The sequence below is a fragment of the Oryctolagus cuniculus genome, chromosome 10 (assembly GCF_964237555.1).
Source record: "Oryctolagus cuniculus chromosome 10, mOryCun1.1, whole genome shotgun sequence".
NCBI classification, from domain to species: Eukaryota; Metazoa; Chordata; class Mammalia; order Lagomorpha; family Leporidae; genus Oryctolagus; species Oryctolagus cuniculus.
The window spans coordinates 94,580,325-94,603,387 of record NC_091441.1 but is presented as its reverse complement, the minus strand read 5'-3'; the positions used below and the strand labels follow the sequence as shown (position 1 = coordinate 94,603,387).

Here is a 23,063-nt window from a genome sequence, read left to right as displayed (position 1 = left end):
ATTTTGCTTCAGTAAACTAACTTGTAAGCATGAAACGCCTTCAGTGGCTCTAGGAAACACTTCAGGAAGAGATTTTTTTTTTTTTAACTGAAATCTTGCATTAAAGAGAAGCTGCCAGGCTGCCACTTGGTCTGGTGATCAAGCTGACAGTTCAGATGCCCACATCCCATATCAGAGTGCTTGGATCTGATTCCTGGCTCTGGCCTCTGTTTCCAGCTTCCTGTTGATACACATCCTGGGAAGCAGCAGGGGTTGGCTCTCTACATGGGAGCTCTGGATTGAGATCACAGCTCCTACTATCAACTGCCTGGCCCTCCATTTCAGACATTTGAGTTCTTTCTCTGTCTCTCTCTCTCTGTCTGTCTCTCTCTCTCTCTCTCTCTGTCTCTTAATTTCTGTCTCCCAAGTATAATATTTTTTTAAAGTGTAGGCATATCAAGTTCACCTAACACTCCCAAAAAATATATTTGTATCCCTAGAACAAAATCAATTATAATCCCTCTTTTGGATCAAAAAGGAATATTTTGATCCATTTAAAGACTATTACTCAAATTAAGAGAGAAAAAAATGACAACAGCCCAACTCTGCAACATATCTGCATGACAGACAGCTGCCAACATAATAATGATAACACTGAAATCATCCCTTATTTTATCCTTGCATGAGTTGCAAGTGAAAGCAAGCATCTAATCACACATTAGGGATACTCATATACAGAAGGCTTTTATAATCATCTGGCATCAAGTCATAGTAATGAAAACCTGTGATTTTATTAGACAATGAATAGCCATATATACCACCTTGTTATGTTCATATAGTAAACTGTTACATAAAAACAGTAATTTAATATTTTCTTATAAAATTTTCAAATATCGCCATGCGCCATTTCATTCACCTCAGTACTGCTGAAATACATCCATCTGATATGGCCGTTGTGGAACATCAGTCAGGCTAAACCACCAGCAACGTTTCTGAGTCACTCATTGGCTGAGTAATTTTTCTGAATGAACCACATGTTTCAGGTGCTTACAAAATAGACACCAGGCAATGTGTGGCACCCAGACCAGCAGCGTGATCCTCACCTGGGCACTTGCTAACCCTCTTTCAGACCCATTGTATCAGAAACCAAACGAGATACACAACAATCTGTGCTTTATCAAGCTCTCCAAGTGGTCCTCATGCCCCCTTGAATGTGAGAAAGGCCAAGGAGCCAATGGTTATCAACATGTATTTATTTCTCTTCTTGCAGCACATACGCCACACAGTGTTCACATACAAAGCTACTTCAAAAAGTTCACAGAAACTGGCACTAAGTGGTAAGTCTATTTGGCTGCAAAAATTTTTTTGAAATCCATCCATCGTTTTTCACGACACTTTTTCTATGAACTTTATGAAGAACCCCCTCATCTACAATGCCTTCCACTAAGATACAGCTTTCAAAGAAACAAAAATCATGGCAAGCCAAAGATTAAAATAATTGGAAATCTCTCTATTAATAGGAGGTCAGTAATTCTCACTCTATTTTGGCTCTGGCACAGATAAAGTTGTTTCTGGGCTTTTGCCTACTTTCCAGGCACATTAGTTTTAACTCCACTCGCTTCTCTCCCAGGATGGTTATGAGTTGCAACAGGATGAGAGGGATGATGCTGCCCACGGCCTTGATCTGCATATGGACAGTCCAGGATTGTTAACAGGATGAGCTCTCGCACCTGGCTCTCACGTCCAATCCCTCCTCATTAGCTGCGAGATCTTGGGCCAATCTCTTCACCTTTCTGTCCTTCAATTTCCACATCTGCAAAAGAGAGACAACAGTTGCTCCTCTTTCATGGAGAGGTGAGGATTAAATGAAGAGAGAAATCCATTCCTACGTGGGATTTCAATTTCTCCCCACCCCCCAAAAAATAAACTCATCTATCAAATCCATCATCCACGAACTTGTGTATGTCTGTGTGTGTAAGACAGAGATATTCTTGAGATTAGAACTTGGCATGGAGTAAATCCTCAGTTAGTATTATCAATTGTTTTTACTAGCTTTGATACTTTTAAATCAGGCTAAACTAATCCACTTTAAAATGTCATTTTATTATTGACATCACAGATTGAGCCCTTTTCATAGCTTGTTACAGGAACTCAGTGTTAGATTAGGCAAAAAGGGAAAATTTATGGGTTGGTTTATCCAAATAGTGGAAATGGTAGTCCAAACTATCCTCAAGGATGATGGCTGTCAGAGGCACAAACCCACGGAGGGGGGTGTGTGTGTGTGTGTGTGCGCGCGCGTGCGCGTGCAGCTTCTCCAGCATCACTGTCATTCTGGCAGACGACAGGGTGAGCTTTTTCACAGACTGAGGAACATGGCCTCCAAGGATCATTAGTGTTACAGCCTCACCACTTTGTGACCAGGGAAGGTGACCCATTAAAGACACTCAAAGAATGGCCAGGACCCAAACTTGGTCATGGCGCTTCTGGTTCCAATTTCTTGGACCAGGGAAGGGCTCCTCCCTCTTCCTACGATGCACCGTGCGTTTCACTGAGAATTCACATTCTTTAAGGCGGGAGCCTTTCTGAGCCTCTGTCTTGAGAGCAGCAACCAACCTTTTTCTTCCTTCTTCCCGTGGGTGCTGTCACTCCGATCATTTCACAATCTGGTTCTTGATAAGTGTCCCATCTTTCATGGCTTTTGTTGAGTTTGACCCCAGGCTGAAAAATGGGACGTGTGTTTATTTTACCTGACAAAGTACCCATAGCTGAAAGGCATGGAGCACTCAGGTACTGTACTTTCTCCCACTCCAGATGGGGCTGTAATTATAATTTAACTGTCTGGGTCCAACTTCAGGTGAGGAAAAGAAATATTAAGTTTGCACACATGTTATTCGCCTGCCTCCACCCACATCCCTTTGACTCTCGACATTTCACAAGCTACCACCATTCTGGGGGAGGTGAGTGTGTGTGTGTCTATGTGTGTGTGTGTGCACACGCGTGCGTACAAGTCTTTGTGTACACATAGTCGCATTACAATTCTCATTTCACAAAGTTTATGCAAAAACCAAACACCTGGGTTCGGAGTTTCCTAAAGGAGTCATCTGAAGTAGGTGCTTTATGCCAAAATGTCACAAAGATTTATGTGCTTTCATTTGTGCATTAAATTGAGGACAGGTGGGAGAATGCTCCAGCCTGAGAAAAACTGATAGCTCATTTCTCCCTTAGAAGAGAAATGGCTGTTATGACTACTGCTGGTTCAGATAAAATAGATATAGAACTTGTTTTAAAAAAAAAAAAAAAGAGGGCTCATATTTGAAAAGCAATATTTCAGCAAATAATTACCTCTGCGATCATGTTTCTCAGGAATGGGAAGCCTGGACTGGGGTCCCAAGGTGGGTCCTGCCCCCAATTCAAATAGCCTGGTCAATACCATGCCCAGACAGCAAGGGGATGCCAGGCCTCTGCCCACACTCACAGAGAAAGGGTCTCAGGACTTGAGGCAAATGGCAGCCTGAACGCATTCCTTTTTAATGGCTTGCAACAGAGTCGGTTACACATATGTAACCACTCATTTTTTAATTTGATTCTTGTTTCAAACACCTTTTCAGGACCCAATACATCTAAAAAATGTCATCACTTGATAGGTCGCTACTCTATGCCTGGCCTTGAAACAAGTGGTGTGATGTGCTGAGTCTTCGCCTGGATTTGAAATAAGAGTGTGAATTTGCATTTCAGGAAGGGAGTATGACTTGGGAGACGTGGACCTGCCAGAGCTTTCACGAAAGGAAAGGAGAGCTGCACCGGGGAAGCCTGGTGGTCAGCTCCCCTGCCTGCCCTCTGCTGACCCGGAGCCATCTTGAATGAATCAAGATCATTCTGTGCACTCAATCCCTGTGAGGCTCCAACTGGGCTTCTCAATCAAACATTTATCAAACCACTGACTGATTCTGACACAAGAATTTTCTATTTGGAAACTAGAGCTGTGTTCATACTAAGAGGTGAAGGACTTCACTCAATTACATGCATACAAATGAAGTCGGAAACCTCCTAATAATTTCTGATATTCTCTTGTGCAGGCCATTACTACAATTCTAGGGACCCGTACCTCACTTGAAACAACCACAAAATATAATGATTCAACAGTAAAAAATACTCAAAAGCAATGGGGGAAAGCTTTCATAAATTAATTACCCTGTAACTCCCAGACATTTTTGGCTAAGTTGTTTAGCAGTTCAGATATGTATGTGTCTGTGGGGCAGTAACTATGACTGTTGACAAGGCAGATAAAGAAAGACATTTTAATTTTGAGATACATGGTGCTAATAGTTCAATAAGATAAATGTTTGCCTCTTAAAAGGCGAATTCCAGAAAAAAATTGCAACACAGGAACTGACACAGCATTTTATTTTGTATGCCAGGAAAGCATGCTCTCTTACACCCAAACTGGGGAGTGGTGTGTTATAACCTGGACAACACTAAGCTCTATTATTTAATTTTTTACATAATTTTGTCATGTATTATTTTTAGCAAAAATACTGATTAAAATCTCACTACCTCATGAGTACAGCTCAAGGTTATTTTGTAATTTAAAAACAAACAAACATGAAGAATTGTATTCACTACTATGTAAAAGGCCTGACTTGAAAGAGAACCCTCCCTGATATTTGCACAGTTCCACATCAATGTGGTTCTGACCCATTTTTCACATATTCAAACCCAAACATACATACAATTGTTTACAATGCCAGTGGATCCTGGACATTTGAATACCCATTCATCAAAAACGTGCAGGATTACAAAGTTGGGTTACCATGCCCAACTGTGTACTTTGCACTTTGACCTATATTACTTCACTTGATGCAAACAACGCCCCTTTGAATGTCTTACCCTCAGGCCTAGGCCATGCTCACTGCAAGCCAGTCTCTGAGAACCCATATCTGACCACAGGTGGCTGTTTCAGAAGGGCCCTCGACTTTGTGTCTCTGATATCACCTGCCCAGGTAGGACCCCACTTACGGTTAGACTGTGTCTTGCTTGGTTGGATGAATGCACTAAGTGCAAAAGACACTTTTCCCAGGAGGAGATGACACTGGGGAATGAATATGGCGTGCGCCTTCTGAAACTGATGCTGAAATTTGCTGGCTGTCTGGAGGCGGGACACAGTGGGAGGTGTTTGGGTCATGAGGAGAACCCGCATGAAGGGACGAATGCTTTCTTGTGGGAACGGAGTAAACCACCCTCTCTGTGGTTTCTATCTACCCACTTGCTCCGTGAGAGGAAGCAGCAGGAAGTGCTCCCCAGAAGCAGAGCAGATGCCAGCACCATGCTCTTGGATTTAGCAGCCTCCCGGACTGTAAGCCAAAAAACCTCATTTCTTGATATTATCCAGTCTCAGATACTCTGTTGATAGCAACAGCAGATGGACTAAGATGAACGGCCAGGGTTGTTTAGGCTCCTGATCCACATTCCACACATCACAGGGTGCCTCACCTCCAAGTGCCTCAATGTCTCTGGGAGAAAATTCACTGTGCCGTCCTTGGTGTCAAACTCTCCTTGAACCTCTGAGACAAACAGCTCCCCCATCTCCCTGTCACTGGCAATGAACTCTACCATGACTTTGAATAATAAAAGTCTCTTGGTTGTGGTGTAGCGGGTAAAGCCGCCGCCGCCTGCAATGCCGTCACCCATATAAGCACCGGTTTGAGTTTCAGCTGCTTCACCTCCAATCCAGCTCCCTGCCTATGTGCCTGGGAAAGCAGCAGAAGCTGGCCCAAGTTCTTGGACCCCTACACCCACATGCGAGAACTGGAGGAAGCTCTGGGCTCCTGGCTTTGGCCTGGTACAGCCCGGGCTGTTACAGCCATTTTGGGGAGTGAACCAGTGGATGGAAGATTCCTTTCAGTTTCTCTCTCTCTAATCCTGCATTTCAAATAAATAAATAAATCTTTGTTTAAAAAAAGGATAATAAAAGCAGGTACTAATAGCATCGGCTTGGCTTTGTACTAGACACTCTTTCAAGCACTTCACACATAATGACTGATTGAATCCTTGCAACAATCCTGTTAGGTCAGAGTTAACATTCTACTTGTTTCGCTACTGAAGGAACTGGGACACACAGGGGTTTACTGTTTGCAAATGATCACTCAGCTGCGAAATATGGGAACGAGGACTCAAACCTCAGCTCTGGGGCCAAGCTCTGACTGCTACTCAGTGATGATATATCTCCAGAGTCTTGACCAATATTTTAAGTGTTGTACCAATGTGAATGTGGAATCAAGAAATTTGGAAATACCCCTACTCAGCTGATAGGACACAGAGTTAGAAGAAAGAGAAGAGCCAGAGTCTTCTGTGGACTCACAGCATGGAGGGACGCCATCGAAGGGCAACTTCTCTTTGTCCAGTAACAAGGTGCCATGAGGTCACACGGGGAGAAGGAGACAGAGGCAAAGGGGTGGTTCCAGAGGGGAATGCCATCTGAGTCCACTCAGTTGTAGCTGGGGAGTCCAGACAGTTCACAACCAGTAGCTACTGTCCCCTAGAGACACATAAATTGGAAATTGTTCATAGCATGTACTCAAGACATTCTGGTATTCTATCTGCATGCCTGTATCAGATTGTGTACTGTACAGCTCACACTAAATGGGCATGGTTCTATAGGCAGCAAAGCAAAACCTGCCAGGAGTTGACCTGTCCCTGCAAACCCCTGAAACAGGTCTTGGAGCAGATTCAGAGACACACCTCCATCAACAAGTGCAGCACAGCAAGGCCTCCTACCACTAAGGAACTGGAAGTAGCTGCACTGACTACAAGGGCCGTGTTGCTCAAACAAAACACATTTTAAAATCATAGAATCATTTTCTTTTTTTTTTTTATTATTTTTTTTATTTATTTATTTTTTTTGACAGGCAGAGTGGACAGTGAGAGAGAGAGACAGAGAGAAAGGTCTTCCTTTGCCGTTGGTTCACCCTCCAATGGCCGCCGCGGCCGGCGCGCTGCGGCCGGCGCACCGCGCTGATCCGATGGCAGGAGCCAGGAGCCAGGTGCTTTTCCTGGTCTCCCATGGGGTGCAGGGCCCAAGCACCTGGGCCATCCTCCACTGCACTCCCTGGCCACAGCAGAGGGCTGGCCTGGAAGAGGGGCAACCGGGACAGAATCCGGCGCCCCGACCGGGACTAGAACCCGGTGTGCCGGCGCCGCTAGGCGGAGGATTAGCCTAGTGAGCCGCGGCGCCGGCTAAAATCATAGAATCATTTTCAACATTAGCAGATGCTTCTGCTAGGAGATACACTAGGGAACCAGGACAGATAAAGGAAACATCAGATTCCTGCTTCCTGTTTCAGGCCAAAATATTGGTATGCTGGGCTGGCCAAAGTTCTCACTGATCAGTGCCCAACGTCAGCGCCTTGTTGCACCACTTGCTCCAGTTTTAATCCATTCTATTGATCTGCACGTACACATATATTAGCGTCTTCATCTCTGCAGTACAGGCAATGTCTGGGACTCCCGAGATAGAAGTGTGCATTTATTCATCTTCCAAAGCCTGGCTTGATCCTACATTGGCTGGGCAGTCTTCCTTGCTTCTCTCCAAATGGGCACAACCCCTCCTTCTACTTCTGTCCTCCCTGCTTTTCTTACACTCTGCCTTTTACTAGAGGTGACTGAAAACCCAATGTCCTATTTAAAAGGTGAGCTCATAGACCCTTGGTGACCCCCTATTCAAGAGAGTTGGTGGTTTCCTTTTACAAAGTCAGTGGTCAATAGACATTTCACAGAAAGTAAGGTAACAAATGGGTATGTGAAATCGCATTCAGGCATGCAGACCAGAGGGAGCCATGAAAAACATAACGAATTAAAAGTAAAAACACCAGTTATGTTAGCATGACATATGTAACCCTCTGAGGAGAGGAATTACAGGGACCAAGTCATTCTTGTCTATGTCCCCTAGTTTCTCCTCCCAGTTCCCTAGTCCCAACCACTACACTGGAAAGGCAGGATAGAAAGCCACTGAATGACAGGAGATAGGAAGCTTAGAACTTGACACTGATCCTGGAAGAAATTCAAGGTGTCAAGAAAGCCTCTACCTGTGAGCTTTTGTCTTCAGAGAGGAGACTCTGTACAAAGATCTCTCTCTCTTTCTCTTTCCCTCTCTCTCACTCTGCTTATTTCTTCACTGCCCATTTTCTCCCTAATTCATGATTGTCCTAATTCTCCTAATTCACCAACAACTGACATCTTCTGAGAAACTACTGCTGGCAGCCTTGGCGGGATTATAATTGCCATACCACCTTCCTCTTTGGAAGTCAAAGAGCCAGAGGTACAAGCACCTTTCACAGATTCAGCACAGATCTCCTGGACCTTGAATCTTGGCCTCAGAGCTCAAGGGCAAAGGGCCAGGCCCCAGAGTAATAGCAGTTCTGTTTGATCGGGCTGGCCAGGCTGTGGGCTTTGCTTCCTGGCTTGCTCCTGTCTTCCTGGCCATCACAGCAGTTCTTGGTACCTGACCAATTTTCCACCCTTCTATTCCTCCATCTGTAGACTCCTCAATAGCCTATAGCTAGAAATATAAACTGATTTGGGTTAACTGAAGCAATGGAGGGTTTATTAGGCTATTGAGGTTATAGAAGGGGTTCTTCCAAAAGCTTTTTTTAAAGATCTATTTATTTTAAAGTCAAAGGCAGAGAGAGAGAGAGAGAGAGAGAGAGAGAATATGAATATCTTCCATTTACTGGTTCAGTCCCCCAACAATCACAGTTGTTGGGGCTGGGCCAGGCCAAAGCCAGAAGGTTATTCTAGACCTCCCATGTGGGTACAGGGGCCCAAACATTTGGGCTTTCCCAGGTGCATTAGCAGGGAGCTGTAACAGAAGTGGAACAGCCAGGACTTGAACCTCAGAAGGTACCCATATTACAAACAGTGGCTTTTTTTGTTTTGCCACAGCACCTGCCCCCATTCAACAAAGTTTATGGAAAGTGTGTATTATGAACAAACTGCATGGATTTAAAAAAATAAACTTATCTTTTAATTCTATTTTTCAAAGAGCTTTCTGAAGTACCCTTGAACTTTAAACAAGAGTGCTTCAGGAAGAAAAGTTCTTCACATACTTTTTACATCTGGTCCCACAGGCATGGAGAGGGCTTCAACCATTGTCAGAAAGAGCATTACACTGGTAACTGGTCTTGTTAGCAGTGAGAAACCAACCTCTGTAGGTGAACAGTTGAACTTTCTGGGGAAATGCACTCCTCTTTCCAGTCTGAATCTAGGTATCCTTTGTTGTCACTTGCCTATTTTGTGAGGTGTCTCCTTGCAAACAGTTTAAAAGTTGACTCAAATGAAAATATTCCTGCACACCCTCTCAATAGCTACTTCTGTTGTTGTATCAAAGATGAGAAGGTTTTCCCATGATGCTGTTATGCACCAATCCATTCATTAAAAATAATTAGTTTGTTTCCTTAATGAGCCTTGTTCTCTCAGTCCCCTTGGGAAAGCTCCATTACTATTACTTAACTACCTTTTGGGAAATATTGAAAACAACTCCATTCAATTGGATCTAACTGGTTAAAGTGGCCAAATCAAAGCTTCAGACTTCCAACCCAAATATTTCTTTTTTTGGTTCTTATACACATAATTACATATGATTTACAGTGACGCACAAAATTTCCGGAAATAAAAACAGGAATCTTTGTTCAAAATTTCATCCAATCCAGAAAAAATATACTGAGGCAACAGAAGACAGATGTCACGAACATGGGACATGTGAGGCTGGAAAATGCTTGCCGAGTACATCTGCAGTAGCCCCTAAAATACCACAAAGGGTAGAAAAGCAAGCAAGACCTTGGAGGCGCCCAGAGAAGGAAATGAGGCTCTCAGAAGGTCCAAATGTTTCTGTATTGTTCTGATAACTTCCTTTCCAGTGATCCAATGATTAGAAATACTCATCTACAATACAAAGTTCTGCTGAAGAGCAAGCAGGGGGTGTGGGTAGGGTTCAGATGGATATCAAACTATATGAGGTCTCAGAGAAACACTCAAAGTTAGCAGTGCAGTGGAAAACACGGGGAATCTATGTAGTGGAACTAGAATTGCCACGTAAATGTTCTGGAACCAAGGGATGTGCAGCTCAGGCCTTTGCTCCTGGGAAAGTAGGAAGGTAGGGGGATTGTGTTGGCTCACAGGGATTAGCTGAACTCGGGGACTTGTGAAGGTGCCTCACCTTGGGTTATTATACTGCCTATGCACAATCATCGGCTCTGAATAGTAAGCCATCATTGAAGGACCCTGGGCCCAAAAACCCAAGGGGGTTTGGTAAGGACTTATGGAGAAAGCCAGCTTCATTCAGTTGGCTCTTGCCTGTCACCACCTCTCAAAAAAGGGGGAGATACTCCTCTAACCACAGGAGGACAGGTTGGCTTCTTTGGTTCTAGTGGGACCCCTGCTTTAGAAGGAGCCATCCGTGCTCACCTCCCAAGCTAGGCACAGAGATGCGATGCTTGTCTTAGACACAGAACGTATGAACCCCGTACTTGAAGCTTTGCTTATCCAGCCCACTTCACTGTCTTCTTCCCACACCTCTCATTTACCTGTCACTCAGTCTTCAGCCACTTCTTAGACCTCACTCTCTTTCTACCCTCCTCAGTTGATCCTCTGCCTGAGGTGCTTTATGCCACAATGACTAGCTCCTCTTCTCTTGGCTTTCTCAGCCTCCAGAGAGAACAGTCCTTGTAGGCTGGCGCTATGGCTCAATAGGCTAATCCTCCGCCTAGCGGCCCTGGCACACTGGGTTCTAGTCCTGGTCGGGGCACTGGATTCTTTCCCCGTGGCTCTTCTTCCAGTCCAGCTCTCTGCTGTGGCCCGGGAGTGCAGTGGAGGATGGCCCAAGTCCTTGGGCCCTGCACCCGCATGGGAGACCAGGAGAAGCACCTGGCTCCTGGCTTCGGATCAGCGCAGTGAACCCATTAGGGGGTGAACCAACGGAAAAGGAAGACCTTTCTCTCTGTCTCTCTCTCTCTCACTGTCCACTCTGCCTGTCAAAAAAAAAGAAAAAAGAGAGAGAACAGTCCTTGTTGTCTTCCAGAGCAGGGGTTGGTTAATTATTGCTCAACAGTCAAATCTCAGGTGGGCCACCAGCTTTTGTAAATAAAGTTTTATTGGAACACAGCCATGCCCACTCATTTACATGATCTAAGGCTGCTTTTACCTCCATAATGTCAGAATTGAAGAGTTATGACAGAGAATACACAGCCTACAGAGCCCAACATACTTACTCTTTGACCCTTTACCAAAAGAGTTTATTGACTCCTACTCATTAGATTTAACACATTCTGCAATTCTTTTTTCTTCAATCAGTATTTCCCACTCATGCCTGTAAGTCCAAGTATGTAGAGATCTTTGTCTTGCTCATGGTCTGATCCCTAGCATCCAGCACATTACTTGGAACAAAAACAACATCCAACTTTGAATCTAAGCAAAGATCTCTGTTCCCGTGTTCTAGATGGAAATGCAAAAAGTGAAAGAAAGGAAATATATCTGTGCTGGCATGGCCTTGTTGGGCATGGACTATTATTGATTTTGCTTTAACTTTTTTAGTAGCCTTCATCCAGATTGGTCGATTGTGTTTCCCTACTAGAATGTGAGTTCCAAAAGGAAAATCACTACTGTTGTGTCTGGAACACAACAGTGTCAGTGGCACCCCGAACAGTGCCTGGCACTCAATAAGAGCTCAGTAAATGCACTGAGTGAATGAGCAAACAAATGAATGGATGTCCTTAGATTCTAAAGGCAGTTTCTGATGCTTCCCTGGAGTGTACACTGAATATCACTACTATCACAAGGAAACAACATTTGTATTGCTTCTCAAAACTTTATGGTCGTGTTCCAATTTTTCATGTTAATGGACAGGTACTATGGCACTAATATCTTGAATTCAAATGGTCAAAGCACCCATAGTGTTTGGTTAGTAGCCTCTTCTTATGTGGCTGTGATCACCCTACCCTGTACAGGTAGGGAAGGGTGGTAGACATGCGATTTGGAAAAAGTAATAAAAGATTATGAATCTCAGGCCCAGGCTCGAAACTATCATTTATTGTTGTGTTACCTGGACATATGACCTAGACATAAGTTCACTTACTCCTTCAAGTCTCAGTGTGGCTATCCATTAAATGGAGACACAAAGAGCAAGGGACTAGGACTGTTTAGAGACCAAAAGGCAAAAATCTATTTCAGAATTTGTTCAGGATGATACACTTTAGGCCTATGAGGAGCTGTTCCTATCAATAGCAGCAGCACAAATAATACATTTTGAACAAGGACAGTGTGTATACAATGAGTGTGTCATAGAACCAGTATGGAACAGTCGTTAAAAGTGTGAACTCTAATGCTACCCTAAGTGCAATTCTAACTCTAATGATAGCTACCCAATCTTAAGTCAGTTAATGTTATCATTATTTTGAAGGGCTTTACTCTTCAAAAATAACTCCAGCCCCCAAAATTGGGATGCTACTGAAAATAACAGGGCACACTCTTAATAAATATCTCAGAACGTTTTCTCTGGAGCTGGTTCCTGATCACATTCACATTTCACAAAATGATGCCTTTCAGTAAATGTTAAGACTTTAACCAAAATATACTACATGAAAAGAAGCTAAATGCGGAATGAGCTTGAACCATCAGCAGTCCATCTGTGGGATGCACAGAAAATGGAGTCAAAAGGTGGAACCTTTTAGGAAAAGTGTCAATGCCCCAACCAACAGTGGCACAGACTCTACCCCATTCACAGAAATCGCACTGGAAGTAATGCCCCAGCCAATCAATGGCACAGAATCCATCCCATTCACAGAAATCACACTGGAAGTTGGACTCTGGATAGGCCTCACTTGAGAAAGAAAGATGAAGGGGGGGCATCCTGACATGGCTTCTCTTGGAAAATCTTTCTTTCCCACTGTAGGTAAAGCCAAGGCCAAGGACTAGAACTCTCTTAATTTAGAGAATTCAGCCCTGAGATTCTTCAGTCTAAGTCTTGACTGAAATGAAGACACACATTTGTACTGTTAGGTACTCACCTGTCTTTGATCAACCCCACCACCAAAATCTTAGGCATAGGGGATAACCTTGAGAATTTTTCTCCATTCTTCTGGGATCTACATAAATCCTTTTGCCTTGGGTGACACTCTTGGCAAGTTTTCATGAATGAGATGGAGAAAAATGTGCCTGAATCATGTGCTTAATCAGAATATACATATATTTTTCATTTATGCTGCCATAAGCCTTTTTTATTAATATATTTGGTCAGCATGAGGATTATTAATAGATATTCTTATTTCTAAAACTTCATCCCAAGGATAAGGCAAGCAGGAATTTGCTTCCAAAGCAACTTACTGTTGCTACTTTTTCATAATTGAAGGTTTTAGTACAGTGATTTCTCCTTAAGCCTCTTTATAATCCCCTGAAATCTGGGTGTCAGAAAGTAGAAGGCAACCCCCCTGCATTTAGTCCTGTCTCTAAGACATAGTGCTGATAGATTCTAGCTAAACTGAAAACCATTTCAAAACAAGAGAGTAAGACGTGGGTAAACCGGGGATCCCGCACAAATCCTTCTGTGGATCCAGGAAATGAGCATCTAGTTGAAAAAAATGTGCCAGTTTTTCCTGCCCCATAGCTCTTCCTACCATCTCAATGGTATATTAGGAATTAGCCTTAAATATCCAAAGCATGGGAGTGAGCCACAACACACAGGCGGCGACAAATCCTTACTGGGGCAGACGGATAAAGCTAATCTCCCTGCATGCTGATGATGGCATCCTTGTTGTCACCAACCCCTCACAGCCTGACAGGGATGGGAAGGTGCGGGAGTTTCCAAAGCAAATAAAGACTCTTCTTTGGGTGTAAAAAACCTCAGTGGCCCCCATGCTTCTGAGGCTCTCCCCCCAGCAGGCCGGGGAGAGAGCGTGCATTTTTAGATGGGGCATTGCTCTCACAGGCAGTCAGAACATCGCCGTCCGTTGCCAGAAACCATTCGTCAGCCTGTGCAGAAAAGGCTGTCAGCTCGGCCTCCAGGCCTCCAGCCAGCCTGTCAGGATCCAGGCGAACAGCCAGAGTGTCAGGGGCTGCGGCTGGTCGCCAACCAGGACTTTGATGTCGAAGCATTGGCCAGCTGGTATGTGAGGGTGGCCGTGGGCTCTGAAACTGGATACCTAACTCAGAGGGCATAGGTTCTGAAAGCAAGCTGGCCATTACAGGATCTCTAATAAAGAGGGAGATGGACGTTTTATACTGTAAAAAAAAAAAAGTTTGAATTATTTCAGTATTTATTTTGATTTAAATTTCCATTACACATGCTTTTCATTATGCAACTCAATTAGTATATAGAAGATTTTTCTGTTGAAAATGTTTAAATGAACATAATTGTTCAATTTGGAAAGATTACAATGCTTTTATTTAATTAACACTGCAATAAATACATCGCTCTGTAATGCACCCCATACTTTTAGGCCATTAAGCATTCAATAAATTTGCAATATGTAAGATTCTTTAAGGAGAAGAAGATAAATAAAGCTATTTAAATGAATGTACAACAGCTATGATGCTGAGCAGCAAATTATAGCTTTTTGCTTCTCATCCACTACCATTGTACCTTGATGACAAACATATGTGGGTATAATAAACAGCATACATTTCAATTACTATTTTGGTCATGAGGCACACTGGATGTTAAAGAAAAATTCTATGGCATTGGTATGGCTACACTCCATGGCATCAAACCCAATGAGAAGCTCTTCAGGAATTGGTCCAAAAGTTCATCTGTCGTGTACCTGGGCATGCAAGAACAAAAATAATCAATGTCCCACAGGAAGTCTCTCAAACCAGCTGGTTCTGCTGGTGATCCCGGAACTAAAGCCATTCTTGTTGCATGATGCTCTGAGGACAGGACCACCTGGGACAGATCTTGAAGCAGCTCAGGGTATGTTTGCCTGGGGAAAGGGGTCCCTACCTTCCACTGCCTTATCCCCTCTCACACATCAGCTGCAGCTAAAATGATGAACCCCACTCATGCCATCCTCTTCCTTCCTCTAATGCCTTCAGCTCTCTAGTACTGAGCCCTGCAATGATGGCACACACAGCTGGTGCCCATAAGATCAGATTTCAGATGAAACTCAGGCTAAGTGTTGGCACAGAGTCCCAGAGCAGGGATGAGAATATAATTTTGTCTTATACCTGATGTACCTTACCAATATTGCTAACTATAATATTATCAATAGCTAAAATAACACACTAATATTGAAAATAAAAAACTGATATTGAGAGACTGTTATGTACCAGGGATTATTTTACCATATTTTAAATTCTTATTTTTTATTATTTTATTTATTTGAAAGGCAGAGTGACAGAGAGTTGGTGGGGTGTGGTGGAGATCTATTCATTGATTTAATCCTCAAATGCCTACAACAGCCAGGATTGGGCTAGGCCAAACTCAGGGGCAAGAATTCCACTCAGATCTCCCAAGTGGGTGGCAGGGACCAAAGCACTTGAGCCATCATCTGCTGCATTCCAGGATGATTCGTGGGAAGCTGGATCAGAAGCAGAGGCAGGACTAGATGTGAGGCATTCTGATAGGTGACCTGGGAGTCCCACATGTCAGCTTAACCCACTACACTGCAAAACCTACCCTCTAGCCCTATATTGTATTTTATAGATGAATAAAAATAAATAGAAGTTTGGATATTTGGAAAATCTGAACCTAGGTCACAGATAGAAAATTATAGAGTTGGGGTCAGTGCTGTAGCTACCAGGTAAAGCTGCCACATGCAGTGTTGCCATCCCATATGGGCACCGGTTCAAGTCCCAGCTACTCCACTTCCTATCCAGCTCTCTGCTATGGCCTGGGATAGCAGTGGAAGATGGCCCAAGTCCTTGGGCCCCTGCACCCATGTGGGAGACCTGGAGGAGGCTCCTGGCTTCAGATCAGCGCAGCTCCGGCTGATGCAGCCATCTAGGGAGTGAACCAGCAGATGGAAGACCTCTCTCTCTCTGCCTCTCCTCTCTCTGTGTAACTCTGACTTTCAATCAAAATAAATAAATCTTAAAAAGAAAGAAAATGTAGAGTCAAGGGGCCGGTGCTGTGGCGTAGCAGGTAAAGCCACCACCTGTAGTGCCAGCATCCCACATGGGTGCCAGTTCAAGTCCTAGCTGCTCTACATCTGATCTAACTCCCTGTTAATGCATCCAGGAAAGCAAAAAAGAAGATGGCCTAACTGCCTGGGCCCCTGCACCATGTGAGAGACCCAAAGCTCCTGGCTCCTGGCTTTGGATTGGCCCAGTCCTGGGCATTACGACCATTTGGGGAGTGAACCAGTGGATGAAAGATCGATCGATCGATCGATCGATCTCTCTCTCTCTCTCTGCCTCTCTGTAACTCTGCCTTGCAAGTAAATAAATAAATCTTTAAAAAAAGAAAACGATAGGGTCAAGTCTGTGCTTCCCAGCTGCTCCCAGGATTCTCTATTCAGGTGGTACCTGGAATGATCCCTAAAGTCTTTCCTCTGGCTTAGGTGGTGCCCTGTCCTTCATTCTCCTCCACTGCGCATTCCTGAGCCTGGGCATCGGTCAGTGAAATGTCAAAGGATGACAAACAGGAACTCTTCCTGAACTCTTTTCGCCTTATGCATCAGGAAAGATGGCTGCTCACAACCATCCAGTCAGAACCCCTGGTATTCAACTGTCCGTGTTTGACTTGCATGTCCAAGAGCTCTCAAGAACAGAAGACAGAGGGAGTCAGATTGGCCTGGTTTAAGTCCCGCCTCTGCTATTTACGGGCTGTGTGACTCGAACCAGGTCATTTATCCTTTCTGTGCCTCATTTTTCTCAAATGCAGAATGTAAATAATAAGTCCAGCCTTTATAAGTTATTAGGAGATATAAACCAGATAAAAAAATTTATCTCAACTCACGTAGTATGCTGCATACAGCAAATGAACAATACCTAGAAAATAAAAATGCTTACTGACAGATCCTGGGTGTCGCATTACAGGTTTGTAGAAAATCTGAATAATCTAGGTTATCATGAAATAAATATTTATTGCATATTTATTATTTTCTGGGGACTGTGCCTCCTCTTTGAGACAGATCAAGTTCTTGCTCCTGCACTATTTTATACAGTGTGCGTTGGTTGAGGGAGCTAAAATAAACAAGTAGACAAAAAATATAATACTTCAAGTTGTGACAAAAATAAAGAAAGGTGAAAGAGTTGAGTGATGAGGGTGAAGTGAGAGCTGTTCAAGGAGGCAACATTTGAACTAAGGTCTGAACTCACATGGTGGGGCACATACCATGGTGCCTGACACACAGCAGGAAGTCAACAAACGTGCTCGGGAGATTGAAATATGGGCTGTCCAGCTCATTGCCCTCAGCAATCCAGTCCGCGGCAAGATTTGTTCACTTCCATGTACAAACATTTACGATGACCTGCTGTGTGCCAGGCACAGGGGAGACAGTAAAATTGCCTTTTGGTTCCTTTTGGTTCAGCTTGTGGGCCTTCTGAATCCTATGCTGGCGCTGCTGAAGATTGGAATGGTGTACATTCCGGCACTCAGATATCTCTTCTGAGAAAAGGAGCATCGGGTATGAAAGGGAAAAGGAAGAATGAGTGGAGTCAAATGACATATATAGCCAAAGACCACTGGCTAGGGGTGAAATCCAGGCTTGGTCATTTATCAAGAGGTGTTTTTACATAGGGAAAGCAGGGGAATTAAGAAGTCAAAGAAATCTGAGAGTTTAAGCCCCACCCCTACCGCTCACCACCAATGCAACCACAGCGATGTGAACCTTGCTTTGCTGACCTTCCATTTCCCTACACGTAAAATGAGAATAGTCTTGATCTCACGATGAATTATTGCAATGATTTAAAATGACATGTGAAAATATGATAATCACTATACTATGTTTCCAATATTTTTGCCCATCTGAAAATTTCCTTAAGTAGAATACTAAAAACATGATTAAGAAAAATGAAGTATGCAAAATGTATAACTATATATATAAAAATAATATACCTGGGATGAAAGAGGCATCTGACAGGTTATAGCTACTATATTTTCCATTCATAAATAAATTCTTCATTCCTACATGGCACCAAGTACTTCCCAGGAACTGAGATGAAGAAGATATCCTTGCTGTCCATGAAGGGTTCACAGTCTCTCAGACTCTAAACCATCACCACCACATGTCTCTTCACGTTACATGGACCCAATTTCCTATTCTGAATCTGGTCTTTTCATTATTTCTTTATATGTGTTTATGTCTTAAACCACAAGTAATTTCAGGAGACAGCCAGGATGTAACAGTATGGATGGGTGGATGAACGGATGGATGGATGGATGGACGGATGGATGAAGGAATAGAATGGATTTCCCAAGGGAAACTCAAAGTTCAGCTCAGAAACCTAAACCTTTGGTCAATTAAAACAAAATGGAGTATCTCTGCATTTTAGTGTGTGGACTGAGATTCTCTTTCTTTTCTACAGCCTATTTTCAGTGTCTTGCGAGAGTTAATGCCTTTAAAAGGTTAGGGACACAGTACTGTCTATACAGGGACTTACACAGAAGCTTCCTTTCCTCGGAATCTCGAGTGTTTCACATCCCTGGGAGGGCCATAAAGTGCATTTGTATCTTAGATAGCTGAAATGGCAGCCCCAGGTGACAGGATAGTTTTTTTTAGTGCTTATCACAGAGTTGAGGACACTGAAGGGAGGACTTTCTACTCTGGTTACAGTCTTTCAGAACACGTTCTCTCTCTCCCTTACTCAATCCTTCCCTCCCTCCCCATCTCTTGTTTATCTGCTTCTCTTTACTATTTTCCTTTCCTTTTACTCTCTCATCTGATCTCCTGTTTGTCTTTGTCTTTTCTCCTTCATTCCCTTTTCCCCCTTTTCTGCATTCTCTACCACAGACTACACTTCTTTCGCTCTCCCAGGGTCTCATGCCTACTCTCAGCTCTATGTTTCCTCCCTTGCAGCATCTTAGCATGGAACACACACATGATCCTTCCCAACAATCGCTCGTGGTGCAAATCTCTCATTTCCACTCCGAATGCCTATTAACCCCTTTCTGGAAAAAGCATGCCAATGCTCCTCGGGAGAATCTTCTCGTTCATTTCTTCTCTTCGCTGGCTACATGGGTCTGCACATATCTGGCCAGTAAGAGCACTCAGTCCCAGGCTGAAGGGATTGCTTCATAGAGGGGTGCATGAGCCACACCAATGCAATGAACCAATCCAAGACATTTCATGCTGGGTTGTAAAGCAAGGGAAATGATGGGGCCGGTGCTGTGGCACAGTGGATCAAAGCCCCAGCTTGTAGTGCCAGCAACCCATATGGGCGCTCCTCTTCCGGTCCAGCTCTCTGCTATGGCCCAAGAATGCAATAGGAAATGGCCCCAGTGCTTGGGCCCCTGCATCCCTACGGGAAATCTGGAAGAAGCTCCTGGCTCCTGACTTCAGCTCAGCTCAGCTCCGGCTGTTGCAGCCATTTAGGGAGTGAATCAGTGGATGGAAAACCTCTATCTCTGCCTCTTTCTGTAACTCTGTCTTTCAAATAAATAAAATAAAATTTAAAATAGAAGAAGCAAGGGAAATGAGTTTAGAACTGTTTGGGACTATCTTCGCTATCACTTGCGGAAAGACTGCTAAAGAAAGAAACCAACCCAGTGGTTGGCAGAACTGAGAGATTATGACAGATTACTAATCACTTTATTTGAGTGCCTATGTCCCAACATGGCTGAAGCTAGACTACTCTTACTCTTCTGAATTTTATAAGCTAAACAATATATGACCTTCTAAAATGAAGTCAGTTTCAGTTTGAAGTGGTATAGTAGATTAATCCAGTTCTACCTCTTATTCTACTCTCCTTCTTAGATGCATGTCTTTCTCTAAAGAGGAAGAATCTATCTCCCAACCCCATGAATTTGGGCTGGCTTTGTGACTTAGCAATTATGATATTAGCAGGCAAAGAGACTCTGAATGTGTTCACATGATAGGACTGGCTCATTATTACACTTACGTTATTGCCATAGGAAAATTCTTGAGCTAGACTGATGGACAAGGAAACATACAAGATCCAGTTGCCAATGTGGCCCTAGCCAATCGTCAGCTAACCACAAGACAGTAAATGAGCTCACTCAAGACCAGAAGAACCAGCCAACTAAGCCCAGTATAACTCTCTGGTCTACAGACTAATGAGTTAACAAATGCTTTTGACTAAACCATTGAATTTTGGAGTGATTCATTAAATTATATTATTACATCAATAAATGCTGATAGTGTTGGTTTTCCATCATTTACAACCAAGGGAATCTAATACAATACAGAAAGACCCCAAGGGTTCCCACAGCTGCCGGTATGTCTGTTAATAGCATGCAATATGCTCTTTTGTAATTGGTATTGGCTTATTCATACATCTGTCTGGATCAGCACTGACTAATACACAGGGAGATGTTCTGTTTCTAAACTGACACAATGGTAGCCACTAACTACCCTGGCTACTGAGTACTCAACATGGGGCTAGCATGACTAAAGAATGTAATTTTACATTTTAATTAACTGAGGTTAGTTTAAATGGCCACCTGTGGTTAGTGAATTGTAACCAATCCTGTTTATCATCACATATCCAATGATTAATAAAATATTTTAGGACAGAAAAAAAATCCTTCTTTTGACTCTTCTAGGAATGTCTCACTTCAGGTAAGCAGATCCTTCAAACCCAATGAGGTGAATAACCTTAGATGTCACCAATCTTCATAAACACCATAACCATCACTCAGAACTGTTGTGTCTGGCAGACCAGGAGGTCCATATAGGAGAGCAAACCAATAGGGTAAGTTCTTACCCAACAGCTGAAGCATTAGCAGAAATGAAGCCTGTCAGATAACAGCTGCTTGATCCTTTCCAGTGATGGGAACATTGAGGCAGAGGCCTCTTGGAAGTGTGGCAGCATTAAAGACTTGAAAAGCATGGTAGGGAGAGGCCAGAGCACAAGAAGAGATGAGGGTCAGGCTTCTAAGATGGAGCTTTCTGCTTTACAGATGACCAAAGAGTTTCATCACCAACCCAATCCCTAATTTATACCAAGCCAAAGAAAAGAGAGGCTAAAGTGTTTTGGGATATCTAGAACACATCTTTTTCTAGACAAAATAGTTACTGGTTTTTGAGAAAGACCTTCCATGACGGCTGACCCTGAGGTAAAGGACCAAGGTGTTGATTAAAGGGCCATGTCCAACATGCAATAGGCATTTAATTAACTGTGTTTAAATAACTTCTATTGCTTGTGAGGTGCCACATTAAGTAATAGCCATCCCTCAAGAAGGAGGGAAGGAATTCAAATCTTTGGTTGATATGAAGTGGTTTCTCTTGTTTGTGTCTTCTACATAGATACAAGCTACAGGCATTATATTGAAAGCTCTTTCTAAGCCATGTGAAAGAAGTCTTAAGTACAAGAGATTTTTTTCTTTTCACTTTTTAAAATTTTTTGAAAGAGTTACAGAGAGAGGTCTTCCACCCACTGGTTCATTCCCTGAATGGTCACAACAGCTGGAGCTGAGCTGATCCAAAGCCATGAGCCAGGGGACCACTCCAGGTCTCCCATGTAGGTGCAGGGGCCCAAGGGATCGGGCCATTTTCTGCTACTTTCCCAGGCATATTAGCAGGGAGCTGGATTGGAAGTAGAGCAGCTGGGACTTGAACCAGCACCCATATAGGATGCCAGCACTGCAGGCCAGGGCTTTAACGCATTGTGCCACAGTGTTGGCCCCCAACATGTTTTTCTACTCAAATCTAGTCCTTCCTAGAAATGCTTTTTGAGTCTTTCAGACTCACATATCACACCATGGTGCATTATTTCATCATCCTAAGTCAACTGGAAAAAAGAAGGCAGAGAAATTTGCATGATTCAGTACATAAAGGTTTTAAGTTCAACAGAGAAGGGCAGAAAACGAACCTTGGTAAAACAAAAGGAGACTATTTAACAAAAAGGGATTAAAGAACATACTTTTGAGTCTTGATGATAGATATTGGTGCTGAAAATCCCCTCAAAATAAAAACAACATCTGTATCACTGAACCTGATAGTCATGCTAACAATAACAATAACTTATTGCTTAACATATGCCCAACTCTTTAATAACTACTTTACAAGCACTTTCCCACCTGTTCTTCAAAACAGCCCTAGCAGTAGGTACCATCATTAAGGTCTATGAACAAGAAGCCTGGTCTCAGAGATAAAAAGAACTTGCCCAGGGTCATGCTCCTAGGTAGTGGAAGACTCAAGATTCAAAGCTAGGTCCCCCGGTTCTAAGATTCAAGCTCTCAACTCCTGAGTCATAGCAGCAGAGGTTGGAAATGGCCACAAAGCCTTGGCAACTGCTATAAAGCAACAGCAATCTCTGGGAAGCTGCGTCAATGTTTTCTTAACAACCCTAGCTGCACCTGAAAACAAGTAAACATTAAAAATAGAGCTGGGCTTTTAAAAAAATGTTCTACACACCAGGAAGTCTAGACACCTGCTTTTGTATATTTTCGGGAGGGAGGAAAAATAGACTTATTGTATGAAATGTATTCCAACCATTTGGAGAGGTTTTAGTAAAGATGGGTTACGTTCGTGATTCAGCAGTGAGACATAAATGTTTAACACAAGGTCTTCCTCCTCACCCACCCTTCCCCTACGATGCTTTGAATAATGCAAAGTCTGTTTTAACTCTGGGGATTTACTCAAGAAAAGGATCCGAATATTTTGAAATATTTGTAACATGGTCTGGCAGATGGGAGCATTAAAAACGCAGGGTAAAACTCAACAAGCTACTTCCTGTCAGCTGCTTCTCAAAACTTGATGGGCTCACAACATTTAATACAAAAAGTGACCTCTAAACAATACCCGATTTAAACCGCAGTTTCCAACTAATGAACTAGACATTTGGAAGACCGTTGCTTTCTTTTGGGGGCGTATATAAGACCTCTGTGCCTAAAAAGTTCATTTCCCGCACTTTGTGCTAATTAATAACTGGATGGATCAATGGATGGATAGGAGGACAGATGGATGGCAAAATAAAAC

General features: G+C 43.2%; 1 long non-coding RNA gene across 1 annotated transcript in view; it reads right to left on the bottom strand.

The window, feature by feature from the left end:
* Positions 1 to 23,063, bottom strand: part of LOC127492328 (uncharacterized) — a 201,104-nt gene that overhangs the window by 53,245 nt on the left and 124,796 nt on the right. Inside the window, exon 3 of the long non-coding RNA XR_007921561.2 lies at positions 1,710 to 1,792. This is a non-coding gene — a long non-coding RNA (uncharacterized lncRNA). The remainder of the gene's footprint in view (positions 1 to 1,709; positions 1,793 to 23,063) is intronic.